Source organism: Puma concolor, chromosome B4 (genome assembly GCF_028749965.1).
Source record: "Puma concolor isolate L17-30 chromosome B4, mPumCon1.1.hap2, whole genome shotgun sequence".
Lineage (NCBI taxonomy): Eukaryota > Metazoa > Chordata > Mammalia > Carnivora > Felidae > Puma > Puma concolor.
The window spans coordinates 64,079,360-64,100,843 of record NC_141673.1 but is presented as its reverse complement, the minus strand read 5'-3'; the positions used below and the strand labels follow the sequence as shown (position 1 = coordinate 64,100,843).

The 21,484-nt window shown below is 49.2% G+C and overlaps 1 pseudogene; it reads right to left on the bottom strand.

Moving 5' to 3' along the window:
• Positions 1 to 16,301: 16,301 nt before the first annotated feature.
• LOC147579161 (thiol S-methyltransferase TMT1A pseudogene) lies at positions 16,302 to 18,280 on the bottom strand (annotated as a pseudogene).
• Between the last annotated feature and the right edge of the window lie 3,204 nt (positions 18,281 to 21,484).

The window sequence follows — 21,484 nt, the reverse complement described above, 5'->3', positions numbered from 1 at the left end:
CAGAAAGGAAGCAAATGCATCAGAATTGCAGCTCTAGGGAGCAGGGCGAGGCAGCGAGATCTTTGGCTTCCAGAGCTCCCTGTCATCGGCACACGGGGGACATGTTCTCTGGACAGTGGAAGAAGTCGGAAGGGCTCAGTTTGGAGGTGGGGAGATGGGCGACCTGACATGGGGGTCTTAGTGCAGATGCTTGTGTGTGTGTGTGTGTGTGTGTGTGTGTGTGTACATGCATGCGCATGTCCGCAGTCTCTAGTGATGCGCCTGCTGTCCCTGCTGACTCGGAGCCCTCCAGTGGCATCTCTTCTACCGCAGACACTCAAGGAAGAGCGTTCTGGAACGTAGTCTGTACTTGGGTGCAGCGCTGTCTTGACTGGGGACCATTCTTGTTCCCCAAATGTCCTCCAGCTTATTCTAGTCCTGATACCCCCTCCCTTACTCCCAGGAAGTTTTCTCTGTCCCTTCGTCAACGATCCCCATTTTCTTCCCCTCTCCTAAGGATAAACTGGGGTCCAGGCTTTTAGCTACTGGTGGGCAGAGCACCCAATTCCGCCTTGACTCATTCACCCCTCTGTTCCAGGACTGGACTCACTGTGGGGAGCCCAGACATGCTTAGAGCACGGATTCATTCATGGAGAAGGGGGATACAGGGACAGCTCCCGGTGTGTAGCTGGGACCAGCCCTCCGGTGTGTCCTTTCAGGTGCCATGTTGGCTGCTGGCTCCTGCCTGAGCTTGGTGTCCAAATCTGTGCCCCACGTCAGTGAGTCTGGGGTTAGATCCTGTGTTTTGAGGCCCAGTGGCAACACGCACAGTCCGAATCCTAGGATGACTGGGCCTGGTGGGACTCTGGAGACCACCAAGGCTCATCAGTCTTTCATTTACAGAGAAGGCATCTCCCAGAGAGGGAAGGGCCTTGTCCAACATCACAGAGTCGTTTGTGAGACACATTGGGTGTCCTGGCCCCCATGCCACTACTCTTGCCACCATGTCACATTGCCTTCTTAATTTTGACACACCTTACTCTACCTCTCTCTCTCTTTTAAAGCTTTTTTAAAAAGTCTATTTATTTATTTTGAAAAAGAGGAAGAGAGAGAGAGAGCATGAGTGCATGTGTATGTGCATGCCAGGAGGGGAGAGGCAGAGAGAGAGAGAGAGAGAGAGAGAGAGAGAGAGAGAGAGAAGAATCCCCAGCAGGCTCTGCACTGTCAGCACGGAGCCCCATGTGGGGCTCGATCTCATGAACCGTGAGATCATGACCTGAGCAGAAATCAAGAGTCAGATGTTTAACGGACTGGGCCTCCCAGACGCTCTCTCTCCCTCTCTTTTTTCTCTTGCCCTTATACTTTTCTTACACTGTTCTCTCTAAAGTTAGCCCATCTGTCTCCTGCCATTCCTCAAGGCCTGGCCTGGTCCCCTCCACTCTGGAAGTCACCTGATCTCTCTCCTCTACTTTCTTCTGCCCCATTAGCAGCACGTCCTGCTAATTCCCATTCCTTAATTGTCTGTAACACAAATTAATGCTTTATTACTTGATGCTGTAATGACCTGGGTTCTAAGCAACCGTGTGACCTTGGGCTAGTTACTTAGCCTTCTTAATCCTCTGTTTTCTCATCTGTAAAATGGGGCAGGCATTTGAGCTTGCGTGAATAGCGGAAGCAAGCTTGGGGGGCTCGACTTGGAAAAAGTCCAGATATAAATCGGAGGTGTGGTGGGTGTGGGCGGGGTGACGGCGGAAAGGCAGGCAGGGGCCAGGTTGTGGGGCACCTCGGCTGGGATAGGTTATGCTATTGGCAGTGAGGAGTCCTTGAGGCTTTTCTGGACCCCCTCCCCATCACCTAGAGTTTGGGGTGGCCATGAATTGGGGTGGATGGAAGCACAGAGGCTTTGGAGTTGGCAGACGTAGATTTGAATTTCGGCCCTCCCACTGGTTAGCTGTGTGATGCCTAACCAGGGTGATTGCTAGAGCTCTCTCAGCTTCCTTTTCCAATCTGCAAAAATAAGGAGGATGCCTACACCATAGACTTGTGGGAAAGAGTAGGTGCAAAAACATCTATAAATCGCTTAGCGTGGAGTCTTGTACTTAGTAAGTGCTTAATGAGAAGTAGCCATTAGAACTGTGGGCTGTCGTCATCCAACAGCACCCGTCTGCCCGCATCTTGGCCTGGCTTTGTCGCTGGGTCTGTCTGGGCGCAGGGTGACGGGCTCATTCCTCATTTGCCAGCCAGGAAGCTTCCCAAGGGTGGGGCCTGCGTGCATCATCTCCCTGCTCTGGCGGCTCCAGGGAGTGAAGTGGGGGAGAGCTCTTGAGAACAAGGTGATGTTGCCCTTTGGAGCCCCTGGGGGGGCTCTGCAGAGGCCCAGAGACCTGCCGGCAGGTGGTGGGAGGGGAGTCTCAGGCGGTCTCGGCCACCCACCATAGTGTCCCAGAGGATCGAGGCGTGCAGGGAGCTTTGCGTTGATGAGGTGTGCACCCAACTTTCTCATTGTCCAGCCAACTGTCCCGGGCATAGACCTCAGGGCCTCCGGCACTGCAGTGGGCCTGTGAGGAGGGGCAGGCTTAGTGCCCAGAGAGGAAGCATGGGAGGGGGGAGGGCAAGAGGAAAGTGGCTGCCGGTTACCCCACCCCCCTGAGCATCTCCTTGGCCTGCGCTGGTGGAGAGGGGCGCCACACACACCATCATTGAAACAGAGTCTAACCATTATTACACAAAACTTATAAAACACCTACTAAGTGCTGAGCAGTGTGCCAGGGGCTGAGGACAATCGTTTGGCAAAGATTGGGTGGGTCCTGCCTGCATAGAGCGGGACTCAGAAAGGCATTCAGAGGGGGAGCACGGCGGGCTACAGGACCTGTGAAGGCTGCCCTCGAACCCCCCAGAATGGTGATGTGAGGCTGTGTGGAGTAAGGCTTAGCGGAGCCCTGCAGACTGAGCTGGGGGACCTGAAAGTATTTGTGTGGCTGGAGGGCCCTGGGGGGAGTTGGGCCGGGAGTGGGTAGAGATGAGGCCAGAAAGTGACCCAGCAGTCTTGGCGACCACACTGAGGAGTGTGTACTGTGTCTCAAGGGTAGGTGGGAGCCACTGAAGGCTTTTTAGGCCGGGGAGAGCTGTGGTCAGATGCAGGGTCTGCAGTGCTACGGGAATGGGGAAGGATGGGGTGATCCGACTTCTGGTTTCAGGGAGGGAGGATTGAGGAGCGGGTATGGATCTGGGGGCGGGGCTGAGCCAGGCTCTGACCCTGAGGCAGGGAGCCAGAGCTGGAGGAAGAGCAGGCCAGGGTCCCCACCATGGCCTTGGCTCTATCACCTCTCCCCTGTAAGCCTCAAAGGCTGGTTTGTTCCACAGGCCCTTAGATAAGACAGGTCGCTTCTCAAAACCTCAGTGTTCTCATCTGAGACATGGAGAGTGGGGCAACTTTCTCCCTGCCACTTGGAGTAGCCGATTAAGAACACGCTTTCTCTACCTGGGCCTGGTTCCAGGGCACAGAAACCGGAAGGGGAAGAGCCCATGGACATACAGGCCTCCGCTAGCCACACAATGGCTGGGGGTGGGCTCTGGGCATGCTCACTAAGCTCTCGGAGTGCCCTGGGAGGGGCCGGGGGCACGTCCAAAGTGAAAAGCAGTGGACGCGGTCCTGGCTGAGACCTCCTTCTCTCCTCTGCGGCCTCAACTGCTCTCTCATTACCCAGGCCCCCAGGGCTGGGAGGATGGGGAAGATGGGGTGACAGTTTAGGCACAAAGGGGTGAGAAACCTGGACTCGCCTAGCTCTGAAAGTCTCCAAATCTTTGCAATTTACTGCTCGTCTTCTGACTCCGCAGAAGCAGAAACCGGAGGGAAGGGACCCACCCAGAGCAGACCAATGGTGTTCGGACGATAAGAAGAACTTCCAGCTCCATCTCAGGGGTCCCTGCTTTCTCCCCACCCCGGGGGAGCCGTTGAGTGAGTGAGGTCGAGAGATGCCCTGACCCAGTGCCCCCGCCTCTGCCCTCCTGGGGCACCGGCCACCCGTGTTTCCTTGGAGGTTGTCCTCACATGGGCCTGGGGCGGAGTGCAGCCCCTGGGGGATGCTGCTGGCGGGGCGAGGTGGACGGTGGTCTTGTCTGACTAGCCCAGGAGAGGGGAAAGGGAGGCCTGCCAGGATGGCTCCTGGTTCTGGAAAAGGCACTCTCTCAGGCTCCTCGTGCCATCTCTGCGAATCCTCTTTCCACTTTTCTTCTTCCTCTTCTCTCCCACAGCCCTCCTTACTCCTCTCTCTGGTTTCCTTTCTAGCTCCCTCTATTTCGCTCTTCTTCCCCTTATCCTTCCCCTGGCTCCTCCGTCCCCTCCACACCTCCTCCTCTTCCCTTTCTCATCTCCTCCTTGTTCCCCCGGGCTCAATTCCACTCACTTGCCCCCCCCCCCCCTTCCCGAGTTCAAGCTGTCTATTCCTTTCTCTTGGAGCCCCCTGCCCATCTTGGCAGGAGGTCATCCCAGATAACGCAGGGAATCAGGCTGTCTTCTCTCCAGAATGTCCCCCTTCTCCTGAAGACTAGCAGGCCGCCTGCAGCCCCACGGTGCCACCTGCTGCCTCAGGCCAGCGGGAGGACTGTGCCCTAGGCCAGCTCTCCCCCTTTGGAGCTCCCGTCTGCGGCAGCGGCCTCTGCAGGCGAGGTTGGGGATCGCGGCTTCCTGCCAGCTTCAGCTCCTTCCCTCCTCCTGTTCGCAACCCAGGCATCCCAAAGTCCACACGTGTGTGTCCAGGGTGCACATGAGTGTGGGAATCGTGTGCAGACCACAGGGCATAACATGTCATTCATTCATGCAGAAAACGGGCAGAAATCCATCCCCCCCCCTCCAGGATACCAATGAAATGTGGCAGTACATGGTACACGGTACATCAGGACATGACAGGGATCTCCTCCCTGATTGCCGACAGCTGCCCCGAGTCCCTTCCACAGCTACCCCTGGACTAGCTATGAGTCAGCTACTGCTGGGCAGCAGGAATCCCCAGGTTCCCATTCAGGAGGCATGAGTCAGGCCCAGGTTGGGGAGGAGAAAGGTCACACTGGGGTCAGATGCTGGACCCAGGCAGGAGCAGACACGCGCCTGGCTGCCACCTTATCATGATGGGATGGGATATATGTGATGTCCGTTGCCAGTAACTGGGTCCCAAGGGCTGGGAGGGTAAGGTCCTGGGGCTGAACTGAGCACCCCTACCTCTGTGGGCTGATGGTGTTGTTGACTCGGGCTCTGTGATATGCAGATGCTTTTCTGATAGAACCACCTGAAAAGGGCCCAGCCAAGTCCTAGAAGGCATTGTGTTCATTGTTGCTGTTGCTGCTCCTGGGGGCAGAACCCCTAGCCCTGGGGATGGGCCCAGCCTGAGGACTCCCTCACTGCCCTCAGAGCTCCCAAATCCAGCTCGCCAGATCTGAAGCTCCATCTTGGTTCCCTGAGAACCTCTCTCCTTTATCTAGATTCCAGCAGTTTCCAGTCAGGGCCCATTGAGCTTTCTTCAGGCTTTCGGGAATATCTATGATGGGGAAAGCCTACTTTCAACTCCCTCCTATACTCCTGATTCTGGGCAGGGGATCTGTCCTTCCTTGTTGCAGCAAACTGACCATTCAGCACAACGGACAGCGACCCACGTGGGTGGGCCATGGTGGGGAGGAGGGTCTGTGAGCCTAGCAGTAGTCAATATTTTAGCCATACTATTCTATCCCCAGTGTCAGCTTCTTATCTCCAAGAGCCAGAACGTACTGGTTTCTTAGGGCAGCTAACTATCCATCTCTCAGTAATTATTATTATTATTATTATTATTTTGTTAATATATGAAATTTATTGTCAAATTGGTTTCCATACAACACCCAGTGCTCATCCCAAAAGGTGCCCTCTTCAGTACCCATCACCCACCCTCCCCTCCCTCCCACCCCCCATCAACCCTCAGTTTGTTCTCAGTTTTTAACAGTCTCTTATGCTTTGGCTGTCTCCCACTCTAACCTCTTTTTTTTTTTCCTTCCCCTCCCCCATGGGTTTCTGTTAAGTTTCTCAGGATCCACATAAGAATGAAAACATATGGTTTCTGTCTTTCTCTGTATGGCTTATTTCACTTAGCATCACACTCTCCAGTTCCGTCCACGTTGCTACAAAGGGCCATATTTCATTTTCTCATTGCCACGTAGTATTCCATTGTGTATATAAACCACAATTTCTTTATCCATTCATTAGTTGATGGACATTTAGGCTCTTCCCATAATTTGGCTGTTGTTGAGAGTGCTGCTATAAACATTGGGGTACAAGTGCCCCTATGCATCAGTACTCCTATATCCCTTGGGTAAATTCCTAGCAGTGCTACTGCTGGGTCATAGGGTAGGTCTATTTTTAATTTTTTGAGGAACCTCCACACTGTTTTCCAGAGCAGCTGCACCAGTTTGCATTCCCACCAAGAGTGCAAGAGGGTTCCCGTTTCTCCACATCCTCTCCAGCATCTATAGTCTCCTGATTTGTTCATTTTGGCCACTCTGACTGGTGTGAGGTGATATCTGAGTGTGGTTTTGATTTGTATTTCCCTGATGAGGAGCGACGTTGAGCATCTTTTCATGTGCCTGTTGGCCATCCGGATGTCTTCTTTAGAGAAGTGTCTATTCGTGTTTTCTGCCCATTTCTTCACTGGATTATTTGTTTTTCGGGTGTGGAGTTTGGTGGGCTCTTTATAGATTTTGGATACTGGCCCTTTGTCTGATATGTCATTTGCAAATACCTTTTCCCATTCCATTGGTTGCCTTTCAGTTTTGTTGATTGTTTCCTTTGCTGTGCAGAAGCTTTTTATCTTCATGAGGTTCCAATAGTTCATCTTTGCTTTTAATTCCCTTGCCTTTGGGGATGTGTCAAGTAAGAAACTGCTGCGGCTGCGTCTCTCAGTAATTAAACACACCATTCTAGCCATTCACATACACGGTGGGATTAGCATGAGGTGCCCTAGAGAGCCTTCGCAGGCAGAAAAATGGTGGGAAGTGGTGTAGTGATTTGACTGATCTCTGCCACCCCAACATGAAGAAAGTCAGTTAAAACACATACGGGCAGGAAAAAAAAATCATTCCTTGAGCACCTGCTGTGGACCAACCCTTGTTAGGGACTGGGAGGGAGTGGGAAGAGGGCAACATGAGGTTGTCCTTGCATTCTTCTGGCCTTACGGTGGCTCTCAGTTGCACCGAAGAGGTACGCATCAACAAACACGTATTTCTTTCCCATTTATGAAATTTGCAGAACTATTTCTGGGAAATTATCAAACCTGTTAAAGACATGCAAAAATGAAGTGTCAGCTTTGCTTGGAGGAAAGAAAAAAACCCTCTTAAACCCTGCGTGACTAGCGTCTGGAATGCCTGCTTTCAGGGAAGCCTTCTCCTGGTTCCCCTGGCTGCTGCACCAGCAGGGCCCCTGCCTGCTCCTGCTGGGGACACAACCCAGGGAAATGGCACAGAGGTCCAAGGACAACAGAATTTGATGACTTTATGGATTAAATACATACTGATGTGTCAACAGTGTGACGATACCAGAAATCAAAGGTTATATTCTCTCTCCACTCTCCCTATCTCCCCCTTTCTTCCTTGGGCTCCTCATTCTCTGAGCCTTTGGGGCTTGATAGGATGAGCTTAGTCCTAGTGGGGTGTGGAAAGAATCCTGGCTTGCTTCCTCTCCTATCCCAAACCCTAGAGGCCATAGCTGCTAACGTCCTCCTGAATGCTCAGTACTGAGTTTCCTTGCATAAGCCATGGCTCAAGCTGCCATTCCAGCCCTCCCCGGCCCTACCTCCAGTCTGATCCTCTGGACAGAGAACTGTTTGCCCAGCCCACGCCTGGCAGCCTGACCCAGACCGTCAAGATGAACAGGTTTGGCCGATCAAACTGGCTACAGTCTTTGTTTTTCGCGAGATAAAGCGTCAGAGTTTTAGCCACAGCGGAAATAAACTTTTGCATTTATTTTCTTTGGAATCATTTTTAATGTATGGAAAAGTGGCAAGAATAGTACAAAGAAAAACATTTTTTGGTCATTTGAGAGTTAGTTGCTGACCTGATGTCTCCTTATTCCCAACTACTTTAATGTGTATCTTCTACAAACAAGGACATTCTCTCTCTCTCACTTAGCCACATTACAGCCATCAAAATCAGGAGATTAACATGGATACATTACTGCCATCTGATCCTGAGACCCTATTCGAGTTTTACCAGTTGTCCCAATAACGTCCTTTTTAGCAAAAGGATGCCATTCAAAATCAGGCCTTAGTGTATTTGGTTGTCAGTCTTCTTGGTCCCCTTCAGTCTGGAATAGTTCCTGAGTCTTGATTTTCATGACCTTGACACTTCTGAGGATGACAAGCCAGCTATTTTGTAGAAGGTCCCTTGGTTTGGGTTTGTCTGATGTCTTGTCGTGATTAGACTTGTGTTATGCCTTTTTGGCAGGAGTATCGCAGAAGTGACAGGTGCTGAATTCTATCACGCAGTGCACGATTTCAATTTATTCCATTTCTGGTGATGTTGACTTTTTTTTTTTAATATTAAAAAACCTTTTAAATGTTTTTTTTATTTTTGAGAGACAGAGACAGAGCATGAGCAGGGGAGGGGCAGAGAGCGAAGGAGACACAGAATCCGAAGCAGGCTCCAGGCTCGGAGCTGTCAGCATAGAGCCCGATGCGGGGCTCAAACCCACAAACTCCAAGATTATGACCCGAGCCGAATTTGGACGCTTAACTGACTGAGCCACCCGAGGCCTCCCTGGTGATGTTAACTTTGATGACTGTCTTCCAGGTTCCACCACTGTAAGTTACTTTTTTCCTCTTTGTATTTAAAATGCACTTTGTGAAGGGGCACCTGGGTGGTTCAGTTGGTTAAGCGTCTGACTTCGGCCTAGGTCATGATCTCACTGTTCCAGAGTTTGAGCTCTGCGTCAGGCTCTGTGCTGACAGTTCAGAGCCTGGAGTCTGTTTCAGATTCTGTGTCTCCCTCCTTCTGTGTCTCCCTCTCTCTCTGCCCTTTCCCTGCTCGCACTCTGTCTCTGTCTCAAAAATAAATATAAAATTTTTTTATGTTTTTATTTTATTTTTGAGAGAGAGAGAGAGAGACAGAGTGTGAGTGGAGGAGGGGCAGAGAGAGAGAGAGAGAGAGAATCCAAAGCAGGCTCTAGGCTCTGAGCTGTCAGCACAGAGCCTGATGCGGGGCTCAAACTCACTGACCATGAGATCATGACTGGAGCTGAAGTCAGACGCTCAACTGACTGAACCACCCAGGTGCCCCTAAAAAAAAAATTTTTTTTAATCCCCTCCATTCTTGAAACACTTCCTAACTTTCTGGATGAAGATAATCTTGAAACATTTTGTGACATCTTTGCTGCCGGCACTGGAATTAGCCATTTCTCCAAGGAACTTTGGTTTCTTTTACGGGGGGAATGGTATTTAGAAATCATGATCTGGGCTGATGGCTTTTGAAATCTTGTCCATGAGTTTTTGACCCTTAAGACAGGAATGAGTATGCCTTCAAGCTCCAACATTCTAGACCAACATTCTAGATCAGTGATTCTAAACTTGTTCAGGTAGTGGACAATGTGGAGACAAAGAGACTTTTTTTTTTTTTTTAATTTTTTTTTTTCAACGTTTATTTATTTTTTGGGACAGAGAGAGACAGAGCATGAACGGGGGAGGGGCAGAGAGAGAGGGAGACACAGAATCGGAAACAGGCTCCAGGCTCCGAGCCATCAGCCCAGAGCCCGACGCGGGGCTCGAACTCACAGACCGCGAGATTGTGACCTGGCTGAAGTCGGACTCTTAACCGACGGCGCCACCCAGGCGCCCCCAAAGAGACTTTTTTAAAAAATGAAATTTATTGTCAACTTGGTTTCCATACAACACCCAGTGCTCATCCCAACAGGTGCTCTCCTCGTTGCCCATCACCCGCTTTCCCCTCCCCCCCACCCCCATCAACTGATAAAGAGACTTAATGGAAATATATGATATATAGAGTAAACATAATATTTTATAAAATCTAAGACATCATCAATGGAGAAAGTAAGGGACTATATGTATATATATGCATATGTGTGTATGTATATACACATATACAGTTTAAATCTATGTGGTTTCTTTTTTTTAAGTCTATTGTGATTTAAAAAAATTTTTTAAGTGTATTTATTTATTTTGAGAGAGGAGAAGAGCAGGGGAGGGGCAGAGAGAGAGAGAGAGAGAGTAAGACAGAGAGAGAGAATCCCAAGCAGGCTCTGCACTGTCAGTGCAGATCCCAATGTGGGGCTCGAACCCACCAATTGTGAGATCCTGACCTGAGCCGATGTCGGACGCGTAACCAACTGAGCCACCTAGGCACCCCAAAATCTATGTATTTTCATGTATTTGTCTATCTTGAAGGTCATGAGCACGCTTATACCTTCAATCTGAATCTCAGTACCACATGGTTCATTCTAGTTTCCCTCTTCCAGCATTCCTTTGTGTACAACCAATCTCCCCTTGCAGCCACTGTCCTCAGCACAGATGTCTTCTGTGTTGGGACAAGAAACTCCCCCAAGGAACCTTGGCCTGGATGCCTGCTTTCCCACCTAGTAGCTTTGGAATTGGATTAGGCAGGAAGAAAGGAAGCCCTCTCCTGGTTCCCCTGGCTACTGCACCAGCAGGGCCCCTGCCTGCTCCTGCTGGGAACACAACCCTAATCTCTTTTCTTTGTTCCCTCAGACCTAGTTATGGGAGCTGCTTCCCCTTGGGCCCATCCCATCATATCTCTTTTTACCCTTTCAAGTGCCCGCTCAACACTCTACACCGGGTTAACAATTCCTTACATTGAGTTCTCTCTGTTCAAATAGTGTGACTGCTGTCTCTTTATCAGAGCCTGACTGACAGAGGTGGGGCTTGAGCCCTGATGCGCAGAGGCTCATGGGGTGCCTACGTACTTTCTCCCCATGTCAGTGTATGTGGAGATACCAGGAAGAGATAGCTCCCTGCCAGTGGGCCTGTGGGAGCTGCAATGTTGGCCGAGAGAAGGCAGCCCCTTCCAGAGCATTCTGGGTCTCTCTTGTTAGGTTTCAAACAGGAAGTGTCTAGCTGGGCTGAAGGACTGTTGACTGGAGAAATTCCAGCTGGAACGTTTGGCGGCTGTATGTTCCTTCAAGTCAAGGGCATCTCCTGGAGACAGGAATCTATTGAAAAGCGTCTGTCCTCATAAATTTACACAAATATTTTGTGTTTGATGCATTCAATGGTTACACAACAACTTTCATGTCAACTTTTTTTTTTACAGATTTTAAATAAAACGTTTATGTTTGACAGAGATAGAGAGGGAGAGAGGGAGAACACGAGTGGGGGAGAGGCAGAGAGAGGGAGAGGGCGAGAATCCCGAGTAGGACTCCATCCATGAACCATGAGATCATGACCTGAGCTGAAACCAAGAGCTGGACACTTAACCAATTGAGCCACCCAGGCTCTCCTCCTGTCAATTGTTTTTAATGAACATTAGTGAGCACCAAATGAAGGTCAGATGCTGTGCCAGACAATGGGGACGTGCAGATAGAGTCACCAGTCCTTAGGCCCTAAGATCCCGCTGTCTACTTGTGGGTGACATTCGGGTAAAAAAAATGACAGCTTCCAGTTAAATCTGGCAGATTGAACACACATATTTAACTCTGCTCCCTTCTGAAACCCACGACACTGAGGTGAGGTTTGTTTATTTTAAAAACTGAGGGGCACCTGGGTGGCTCCGTTGGTAAGCATTTGACTTTTCATCTTAGCTCAGGTCATGATCTCACAGTTCGTGAGTTCGAGCCCCGCATTGAGCTCTGCACTGATGGCGTGGAGCCTGCTTGGGATTCTGTCTCTCTTCTCTGCCCCTCCCCCACTTGTGCTCACTCTCTCTCTCTCAAAGTAAATAAATAAACATAAATAATTAAAACAAATAAAAATTTAGATGTTGTTGTTTTGAAAATGAGAATTGGTTTTGACACGATATATTATGGATCAATTCGTGCGTAGTATGCATTTCAGGTTTCCTCATGCACAATTTTGTCTGTGAGGAACGTGGATGAACACAGAAAACTGCACCCAGTCTAACTGGGTCGTGTAGGAATAACAAAATGCGTACAACTCTAACATCTATCCAGTGCCGCCCACCCACACCAGGCGGGACCACCCTTCACTGGACTTCAGATAACCTTCCTCTCGCAGGTAACTTGCAGCAACCTTACCATAGCTAACAAGGCTGCAACCCTTCCCACGCCCACATCCACAAGCCAACTGAGTCTCTTTCCAGGTAAAATGCCTAATTTATTGTAGTCTTTATGTGTTTCTTAACCATTTCATATGTGTAAAACCGTGCTACCATTTTCATTAGGTTCTTATCTTTTTTTAACGTGTCACTAATGAAGTTTTTAAGTATTGTGCTCCGAACCCTATTTTTTCCCTCATAAGCCCTGTGGTCGTGTTGCAGGGTTTTGCATGGTGGGGTGTTTTTTAGGAATGCTCATGTTGTGTTATATAGCAGAACCGATTACACATAAGACCGAGAAAACAGCAAAGGAGATGATTGTAGAATGCTTCTGGAAGCTAGAAAGTAGAACAAATCGTAATTAACTGTGAGATAACACAAAAAAAACGTGTATTGCTCTCTGATCCCAGTTTCCAGCACAGAACTCCTTAAACCCTTGTAAATTCCTAAGGGACAAGAACATTAGGACAGCTCCTAAGCCCTTGTAAATTCTTTTTTTTAAATTTTTTTAAATGTTTATTTATTTTTTAGAGAGAAAGAGAGAGAGACAGAGCACGAGTGGGGGAGGGACAGAGAGAGAGGGAGACACAGAACCCAAAGCAGGCTCCAGGCTCCAAGCTGTCAGCACAGAGCCCGAAGCAGGGCTTGAACCCATGAACCATGAGATCATGACCTGAGCCGAAGTTGGACACTCAACTGACTGAGCCACCCAGGCGCCCCAAATTCTTAAGTGATAAGAGCACTAGGGAGCATCTTTTATTCTACTGAGGCGACTCTGGATGGGCTCCCGGATGGCTGCTGGATGGGGGCCGACCACAAAACCGAGCATGATTAGAAACTTGCAATTTTCAGCCTCACCCCTGTCCTCCAGAGAGGGGAGAGGGGCTGGAAACGGAGTTAATAATTGATCATGTTTATGTGAGGAAGCCTCCATAAAATCCTAATAGTCGGGGTTTTGGGGGGACTCCCAGGTTGGTGGACATATTCACGTACTGGGAGAGTGACGTACCCCAAGCCTATAGGGACAGAAGCTCCTGGACTCAGGACCCTCCCAGACTTTGCCCTTTGCCCTATCTGGTTGTTCATACGTATCTTTTATCACATCCTTTTTTTCTTTTAATGTTTTTATTTATTTTTGAGACAGAGGGAGACAGAGCGCGAGTGGGGGAGGGGCAGAGAGAGAGGGAGACACAGAATCCGAAGCAGGCTCCAGGCTCCGAGCTGTCAGCACAGAGCCCGATGCGGGGCTTGAACCCACGAACCGTGAGATCATGACCTGAGCCGAAGTCGGACGTTTAACTGACTGAGCCACCCAGGCGCCCCTATCACATCCTTTAATAACCTGGTAAACATAAGTGTTTCCTTTAGTTCTGTGAGCCATTCTGGCAAATTGAATCCAGGGAGGGGGCCGTGGAAGCCTCAGATCTCTGAAGAGGGACAGCCTGGTAGGACCGAGCCCTTAGCCTGTGGGAGCTGACACCATCTCAAGTCTAGATAGGGTCAGAATGGAGTTAGGTCACAGGACACCTAGCTGGTGTCACAGAATTGCATTGTATGGGAAAGACTCCCACTCCCTGTGACTGGAAGTGTCAGAAGTGAAGTGCTCTGTGTGAGTAGTAAAGGGGACACGCAGGAGGAGAACTGTAGGTTTTTTTAAACACACTAATTAAGGCAAACAAGTTGAATGTTAAGCCAGTGGTGGGAAAGAAGAGGGCTACACAGGAAGCAAAGGAGGAACCAGAGGCCGGGTAGAAGCTTATTTGCCCAGCAGGGCCAAGACCCCCTCCACCCCCGAGGCATCTCAGTGAGTAGATCCACTCCTTCAGGGCAAGGAAAGGACTCAGCCCTGGCCACTGTGCAAAAGATCTGGGGAGAAGCCCCCTAAACCTACTGACAGTGGTCGCCCTAGCGAGGACCCACTCTGCCTGAGCTGGGGCAAAACTGCCCTTATCTGTTCATACCCGGAGCCCCCGAAGAACCTAGAAGCTCTTTCCAGTTTTCAGGCAAGGAGAAATGTCTACCTGCCCCCTCGCTGCCAGCCTGAAGAGACAACGCCGATGTGCACAATCAGAGTCAGTGCCTCCTACTGGGGAAAATGGGAAGGGAACAAATAGAACTTGAAAACCATGTGCCCCCACAGAAATACTTCCTTTTTTTTTTTTTTAAGTTTATTTATTTATTTATTAGAGTAATCTCTACATGTGGGGCTTGAACTCACGACCCCAAAATCAAGAGTTGCACTCTCCTCTGGGGCGCCTGGGTGGCTCAGTCAGTTACGCAACTGACTTCGGCTCAGGTCGTGATCTCATGGTTCGTGAGTTCGAGCCCTGCGTCCGGCTCTGTGCTGACATCTTAGAGCTTGGAGCCTGCTTCAGATTCTGTGTCTCCTTCTCTCTCTGTCCCTCCCCTGTTCATTCTCTGTCTCTCTCTGTCTCTCAAAAATAAATAAACGTTGACAAATTTTTCTTAAAAATTAAAAAAAAAAAGGAGTTGCATTTTCCTCTGACTGAGCCAGCCAGGTGCCCACCCCCAACGGAAATGCTTCTTCTTCTTTTTTTTAATGTTTATTTTTGGGAGAGAGAGGCAGAATGTGAGTGGGGGAAGGGTAGAGGGAGAGGGAGACACAATCTGAAGCAGGGTCCAGGCTCTGAGCTGTCAGTACAGAGCCCATCGTGGGGCTCGAACTCACAGATCACAAGATCATGACCTGAGCCGAAGTAGGATGCTTAACTGACTGAGCCACTCAGGCACTCTAGAAATACTTCTTTTTAAAAAAATTAAAAAAATTTATTTATTTAGTTTTGAGAGAGCAAGGGAGAAAACACAAGCAGGGGAGAAGCAGAGAGAGAAGGAGAGAGAAAATCCCAAGCAGGCTCCGCACTGACAGCGTGGGGCTCAAACTCATCAACCGTGAGATCATGACCTGAGCGTAAACCAAGAGTCAGGCGCTTAACCGACTGAGTCACACAGGCGCCCCTCAACAGAAATACTTTTATGAGGATTCAACCGCATATTGCTAAGAATGGTCTGGGACTAAGAAAGAGGTTTTGGCAATTAAGAAAAAATCTTGAGTTTAAAATTCAATAGAGAAAATGAAAAGTAGAACAAATATTGCTGAGTGACAGGCGAAGTCTTCTGGGAGATCAAATGGGGGAGCTATCTTACAATATGGAATACAAGCATGAAGAAATGGAAATTGTGAGTGTAAAGATAAACGCGAGGATGCCAAAGCTAGGGGGATCTTCTATCTGAATGACAGCTGTTCCAGAAGAAGAGAAAAGAACAAATAGAAAAGAACTAATAAAGACAGAAACAGGAGAAGAAAAACTTCTCTGAGCTAAAAGAAAGACTTGAGTACTAACGTAAAAACTGTTCTTTGAATGCCTAGCAAAATTAATACAAACAAGATGTATACCTAATCATTTCCTGGTGAATTTTCAGGACTTAAAAAAAAAAGAAAGAAAGAAAAAGAGGAAAAGAAAAACAAAATGAGAATCCTAAAAGCCTCCCTGCATAAAAACAACAAACAATAAACACAGGTGACCTGAAATGGAAAGAGAAAGAGAATCAGACTGTCGCCTGCAACTTGAAAAGCCCCAGGCTCATGGGACAATGCTCCCTCACCACTTCTGGGGGAAAGGACTCAGATTCACAAATCTTGGCCAAAATATTATGTAAGCATGAGGGAGGAGACATTTTTCAGACCTTGCAAGGATGTCTCCGTGAACCGTTTCTCAAGAAACGACTCAAGAAGGTAGTTAAGACAAATGAAAATTAAATTAGAAAAAACACAAAATAACCTCAAGGTAGAGAAAGGCAAAGAAAATGGGAAACAGTGGAGAGCAGTAAATCGACTAAAATCTGTAGCAAATAAATAGACGAGATAAACGGATTCTAAGCTATGTTCTATATTAGCAAAGATCTTTGAAACAGGACACAAGGGGGAAAACTTTTAGTAATAGGTTGAACCTGAAGTTGCAGATTATTTCAAAATTTTTAAATGTTTATTTATTTTTGAGAGAGAGAGGGGGAGAGAGGGAGGGAGAGAGAGAGAGAGAGAGAGAGAGAGAGAGAGAGAGAGAATGAGCAGGGGAGGGGCAGAGACTGAGGGAGACACAGAATCCGAAGCAGGTTCCAGGCTCTGAGCTGTCAGTACAGAGCCCGACGCTGGGGCTCGAACTCACAAACCATGAGATCCTGACCTGAGCCAAATCAGATGCTCAACCGACTGAGCCACCCAGGTGCCCCAGAATGTAAAGTTACAGATTATTTCAACCAAGCCTCAGCTATGGGATGGAGACACTGATGGGGTCAAGAGCAAAGAGGGGAGGAGAGTAGGGAATTAAAGAGTTAGGGGTCCGGGATCAGGGAGAGGGATTCAGGCAAATAAAGGAGAACTTGCGTTCCTCCCCCCTCCCCATGTTCTTCTTTGATTTTTTGAATTCTCTTGAACAGTTGGGATGCACTGATTAATTGCCTTCATAATTAAAGACCATGGAGTAAGAAACACTGAAAAGTTAACAGTGTTCAAAGGTGTAAGGTGAGGCCATGTCTCTAGAGAAACTGCTTTCCCCAATTCCTCCTTTCTTTCCCAGGGTAGTTTTTTCACAAACAAAAAATGACTGACCAGAAAAAAGGCTAGGCCATGGTATGCAGATAACTCCCGAGGCCCCAAAGTAGAAACCGAACATGCTCCATAAATAAAGATAGCTATCTGCGTCCTTGCAAGTTCTCCTTTGTTGGAGAAGGGCTATGTTCTGGCATGCCCTGTGGGGGGTTCACTGTTCTCATCTTTAGAAGACCGAACTCTGTGATAGGACTTGGAAGACACCAGAGCAGTGGCACGGGGAGAAGCTCTCTGGCCTAGTTCTTAACCTAGAGGTTAACGTGCCTGAAGTTTAGTTGTGTCTCTGCCATTTCTGTGAGCTATGTGCCTTTGTGCAAGTCGTTTGACCTCTCTGAGATGAATCGATCACTCCAGAAATACTGGGTTGCTGCACATAGTCAACATTCTCCAAATGTTTGTTGAATAAATAAGTGAATAAACGCGTGGCTCAGTTGGTTAAGCATCCTACTTCGGCTCAGGTCATGAGCTTGCGGTTCGTGGGTTCCAGCCCTGCATAGGGCTCTGTGCTGATGGCTCAGAGCCTGGAGTCTGCTTCAGATTCTTGTCTCCCTTTCTCTCTGCCCTTCTGCTGCTCTCTCTGTGTCTGTCTCTGTGTCTCAAAAATAAATAAACGTTAAAAAAAAAGTAGGTGAATAAATGAATGAGTGAAGGGACTTGCCTAAGGTCACCCTCAGTGGGAGCTGTGCCTGAAGCCCATAGGTATCCAGCCTTGCTCACAGTGAAGATGGCTCTCCTCCACCTCCTCCTCACTCACCGGCCTCAGCACTCGGCACACCTCCTGGAGGATCTGCTCCTGGTTCTGCACGGGGCACAGGACCAGGGTGCAGACCACCACATCCACGGAGCCATCGGCCACCTGCTGCATGTTCTCCCCCGCAGCCACCACGAAGTGCTCGAACTGCAGGTGTCGGTTCTCGGCGACGCTCTTGATCAAGAACTTCTCAAAGTTGGGGTTGGGGTCGATACAAGTCACCCTGCATCCAGCCGGGTAGAACTTGAAGTTGGCCCACTTCCAGCAGAGAGAGCTTCACGGAGGGGCCCGCAAACTCCGGCAGGTTGCTGAAGAGCTCGCGCTTCTTGCTTGCCATCTGTTCATTGTACATCACGGTGAACCTCCGCGAGAAGTAGGGGAACCATTTTTTTTTGCATATCTGGTTCCACAAGCCCAGAAGGTTGAGCAGGAACATGGGAAATAGATGTACCAGGATGCAACAGCCTGAGAGAGAAGGTGGCTGAGGACTCCTGGTGTGCAGGAAAGAGAGCACAAACCCCGGGGATGGAGGAGGAGCGCAGGGTGGGGGCAGTGGCACCACCATGGGTAACGTAAGACCCTGCAGACACCCCCAGTAGCACAGAGTTAGCAAATGAGGGATAAACCCAGAGAGGGGGTGTCTCAAGTCCTAATGTTCTGGGGCTCCTACCAGAAAAGAGAGGATAGGAATCTCCAAGAGCATGGCAACGGCCATCTGTCACAATAACTTCAACATCGGCAACAACTCGCATACACCGAGTCTTTAAGTACGATTTCTAACACTCTCTTCTTCACTGCTTAAAAGAACCCATGAGACAGGCACTATTCACTTCCCATCTTATAGAAGAAGCAGCTGAGCCCCACAGAGGTGAACTACAAGGTTGTGCAGCTGGGAAATGACAGTCCAAGCGAAACCAGAGGGCCACACTGGTGTTGTGTGGTTTCCACTAAGACCGCTGATCTCTTTTAGGGGAGTAACTTCTGACGGAGACCAGAGAGAGTACATGCATAGGGTGATCATGTGGAGAGGATTGGGACAGAACGACCTCACAAAATGTTGTTTTTGTCACCCCTGGAGGCAGAAATAGCCATTCTCATCGTCTGTAGAAACTTCTCTGGACTAGCCTCCTCTGCCCACCTCTGAGTATCTATCCATATCCTTGCCCATCCTTAGCTCCTTCCTGCCATACAGAGGTGTTTCTCCTCTGAGCCAGGCTGGCCCCATCCATTAAAGCCAAAACCCTAATTAATTAGCTACCGCCCCCCCCATCTTTTTTTTTTTTTTAATTTTTTTTTAACGTTTATTTATTTTTTTGGGACAGAGAGAGACAGAGCATGAACGGGGGAGGGGCAGAGAGAGAGGGAGACACAGAATCGGAAACAGGCTCCAGGCTCTGAGCCATCAGCCCAGAGCCCGACGCGGGGCTCGAACTCACGGACCGCGAGATCGTGACCTGGCTGAAGTCGGACGCTTAATCGACTGCGCCACCCAGGCGCCCCTCCCCTCCCCATCTTTAACATCTCTCCTTATGGTCTCTCTCCTTTCCCCCCACCAACCTGCGTCATCAAGTCTTTCCATCCCATGGGAATCCTTTCCTTTACCTCGCTTTCCATGCAAGCCAACCACCCCCCCCCCCTTACTTTCTCTTACTGTCAAACTGCGTGAGACATTGTAGTGGGTACTTACTGTTCCCACTCCCTCGCCCCATTCAAACTGCAGCCTGCTGACACCTGTCTTCTGCCCCCACAACCCCACTGAAGTGCATGCAGACAGATGGAAAGGCAGGCAGAGGGAGAGGAGAATGAGAGGGTGACAGTATTAAGAAGTGGTGACCAAAGAATAGAATGCTCTATCTGAGGAGGTGAGAGAGGCTGGTGTCCTGGTGGAGAGACTGTCTGTCCTCAGAGCCTGGAGGGAGGAAGAAAAAGGTGGGTGGGGAGGTAAGTTTGGGCAGAGGAGTGAAGGTAAGAGGTTTTTACCAGGTGGCCTGATTTTCTCAGTGAAGAAGAATGCTACGTTACTTTGTTGAAGATAAGGGGGGAGGGGGGAGGACACGAAGAGAGTGGAGAAGCTTTGCCATAGCAACTAGGAGGACTGGAAAAGCTTGTTGACCCAAAGCAGAGAGAGGGGCCCAGTAGTAGAGAGGATGTGGCTGAGCCTGGGGACTGTGAGTTGGTGGTGACACCACATCTTGATGGTATGGTCTTCACAGATGCTCTACAGTTTGGAACTCAAGCAGGATTCAGCGTTTAGGGTGAGCGGGGCTGAGCCGGGCTGGGGGTTCAGGTGGAGGAGGCTGAACAGAGTCAGGCCTCAGAGACTGAGGGGTCTGAGAGGTCCAACCTGGACAGAAAGTCTCAAGGAGGGTAGTGGGTGGGGAGAAAACAATAATGGGGTTCAGGCCTGGGGATGCTGGAGAGGCTGAAGAACCCAGCTGCTGAGTGAGATAATTATGATCAGTCCCGTAGCGTGAGGGCAGACTCTCCAAGAGATGGAGCAGTTTAGGGTCTAGAGCGTGGCCACGGGCAGAGACAAGAGGAAAAGTTTGGATGGGAACATCACTGGAATTGAGGATTTAAGGAACGGTCAGGGTGAGATGCTGGGCAGGTTATTACTTGGAGAGTGGGGGTGCCAGGCTGGAGAGGAGCCCCAGGAGCCAGGTGTCAGAGTCCCTGGTGAGTGTGAGAGAGTGGCCAGGAGATCAGGAGGTGACTGTGGGGACAGCAGGGGCCAGCCACAGGGGAGGGGGTAGACATGGTGTAGCTGGACAGCATGAGCCTCTTGGGTTTTAAAAAACTGCAGTGATCTGTGCCACCAATATAGAAAGGCAAAAGCTCAATCAGCATAGAAAGGATTTTTTCCCCAGTAAATAGCACCCTTTGAATGTACACAGCTTAACCCACCGAATCTCTTCCCACTAATGGGCATTTGTGTTGTTGCCTGTTTTTCGCTGATGGAAGCCCAGGGCAGCAGAGACCACGTGTGTGCACTTTTGGTGAGAGCATCTGTAGGATAAATTCTTGGCGGTGGGTGTACTTGGTCAAGGACAAGCGTACTCATTTTATTTGTTTTGTTGACTGAGGTAAGCGCAAATGGCTTTAACTTTGAGAGCTATGCCGACTTGCCCTCCAAAGAGGATGCGCCAGTGGGTGATCCCATGAACGAGGGACAAGGCCACATGCTCGCCATCACCGTTACCAAGCTTTGCAGCCTGACAATGTGACGGGGGCATGTGACTTTCCGTATGTTATTCTTACTGTATTTCTTTAATCTGAGTGAGGTGGAGCATTTTGTTTTTCATATTTGCTATTTTCTTCCTCCCTTCCCTTCCCTTCCCTTCCCCTTCCTTCCTTCCTTCTTTCCTTCCTTCCTTCCTTCCTCCCTTCTCCCTCTTTCTTTCTTTCTTTCTTTCTTTCTTTCTTTCTTTCTTTCTTTCTTTCTCTTTCTTTCTTTCTTTCTTTCTCTCTCTCTCTCTCTCTCTCCCTTTCTCCCTTTCTTTCTTTCTTTCCTTTGTAAGTAATCTAGTGGTTCAACTGCCAGAGTTCAGATCCGGATTTTCGACATCTTAGCTGTGTGACCTTGACCCATTTTCTTAAACTTGTTGTGCTTCTGTCCCCTCTCTTAAAATGGGGACGATGACATTGGGCTGAGGAGCTGTTGTGAGAACTTCAAGGGTGAACAGATGCTGTGTGCTTAGGACAGAGCCAGGCACCTGTAGATTAAGTACCCTGTGCACACTGCCAGCTCATATTATGTGCGTCTGTTACCTACTTTCCTGCTGTGTTGGCTTTTTTTTTTTTTACAGGTTCACATAGTCAGGAAAGTAGCCTGTTGGCTGTCATTTATGTTGCTTTCTTGCCTTTTGGTATTTGAT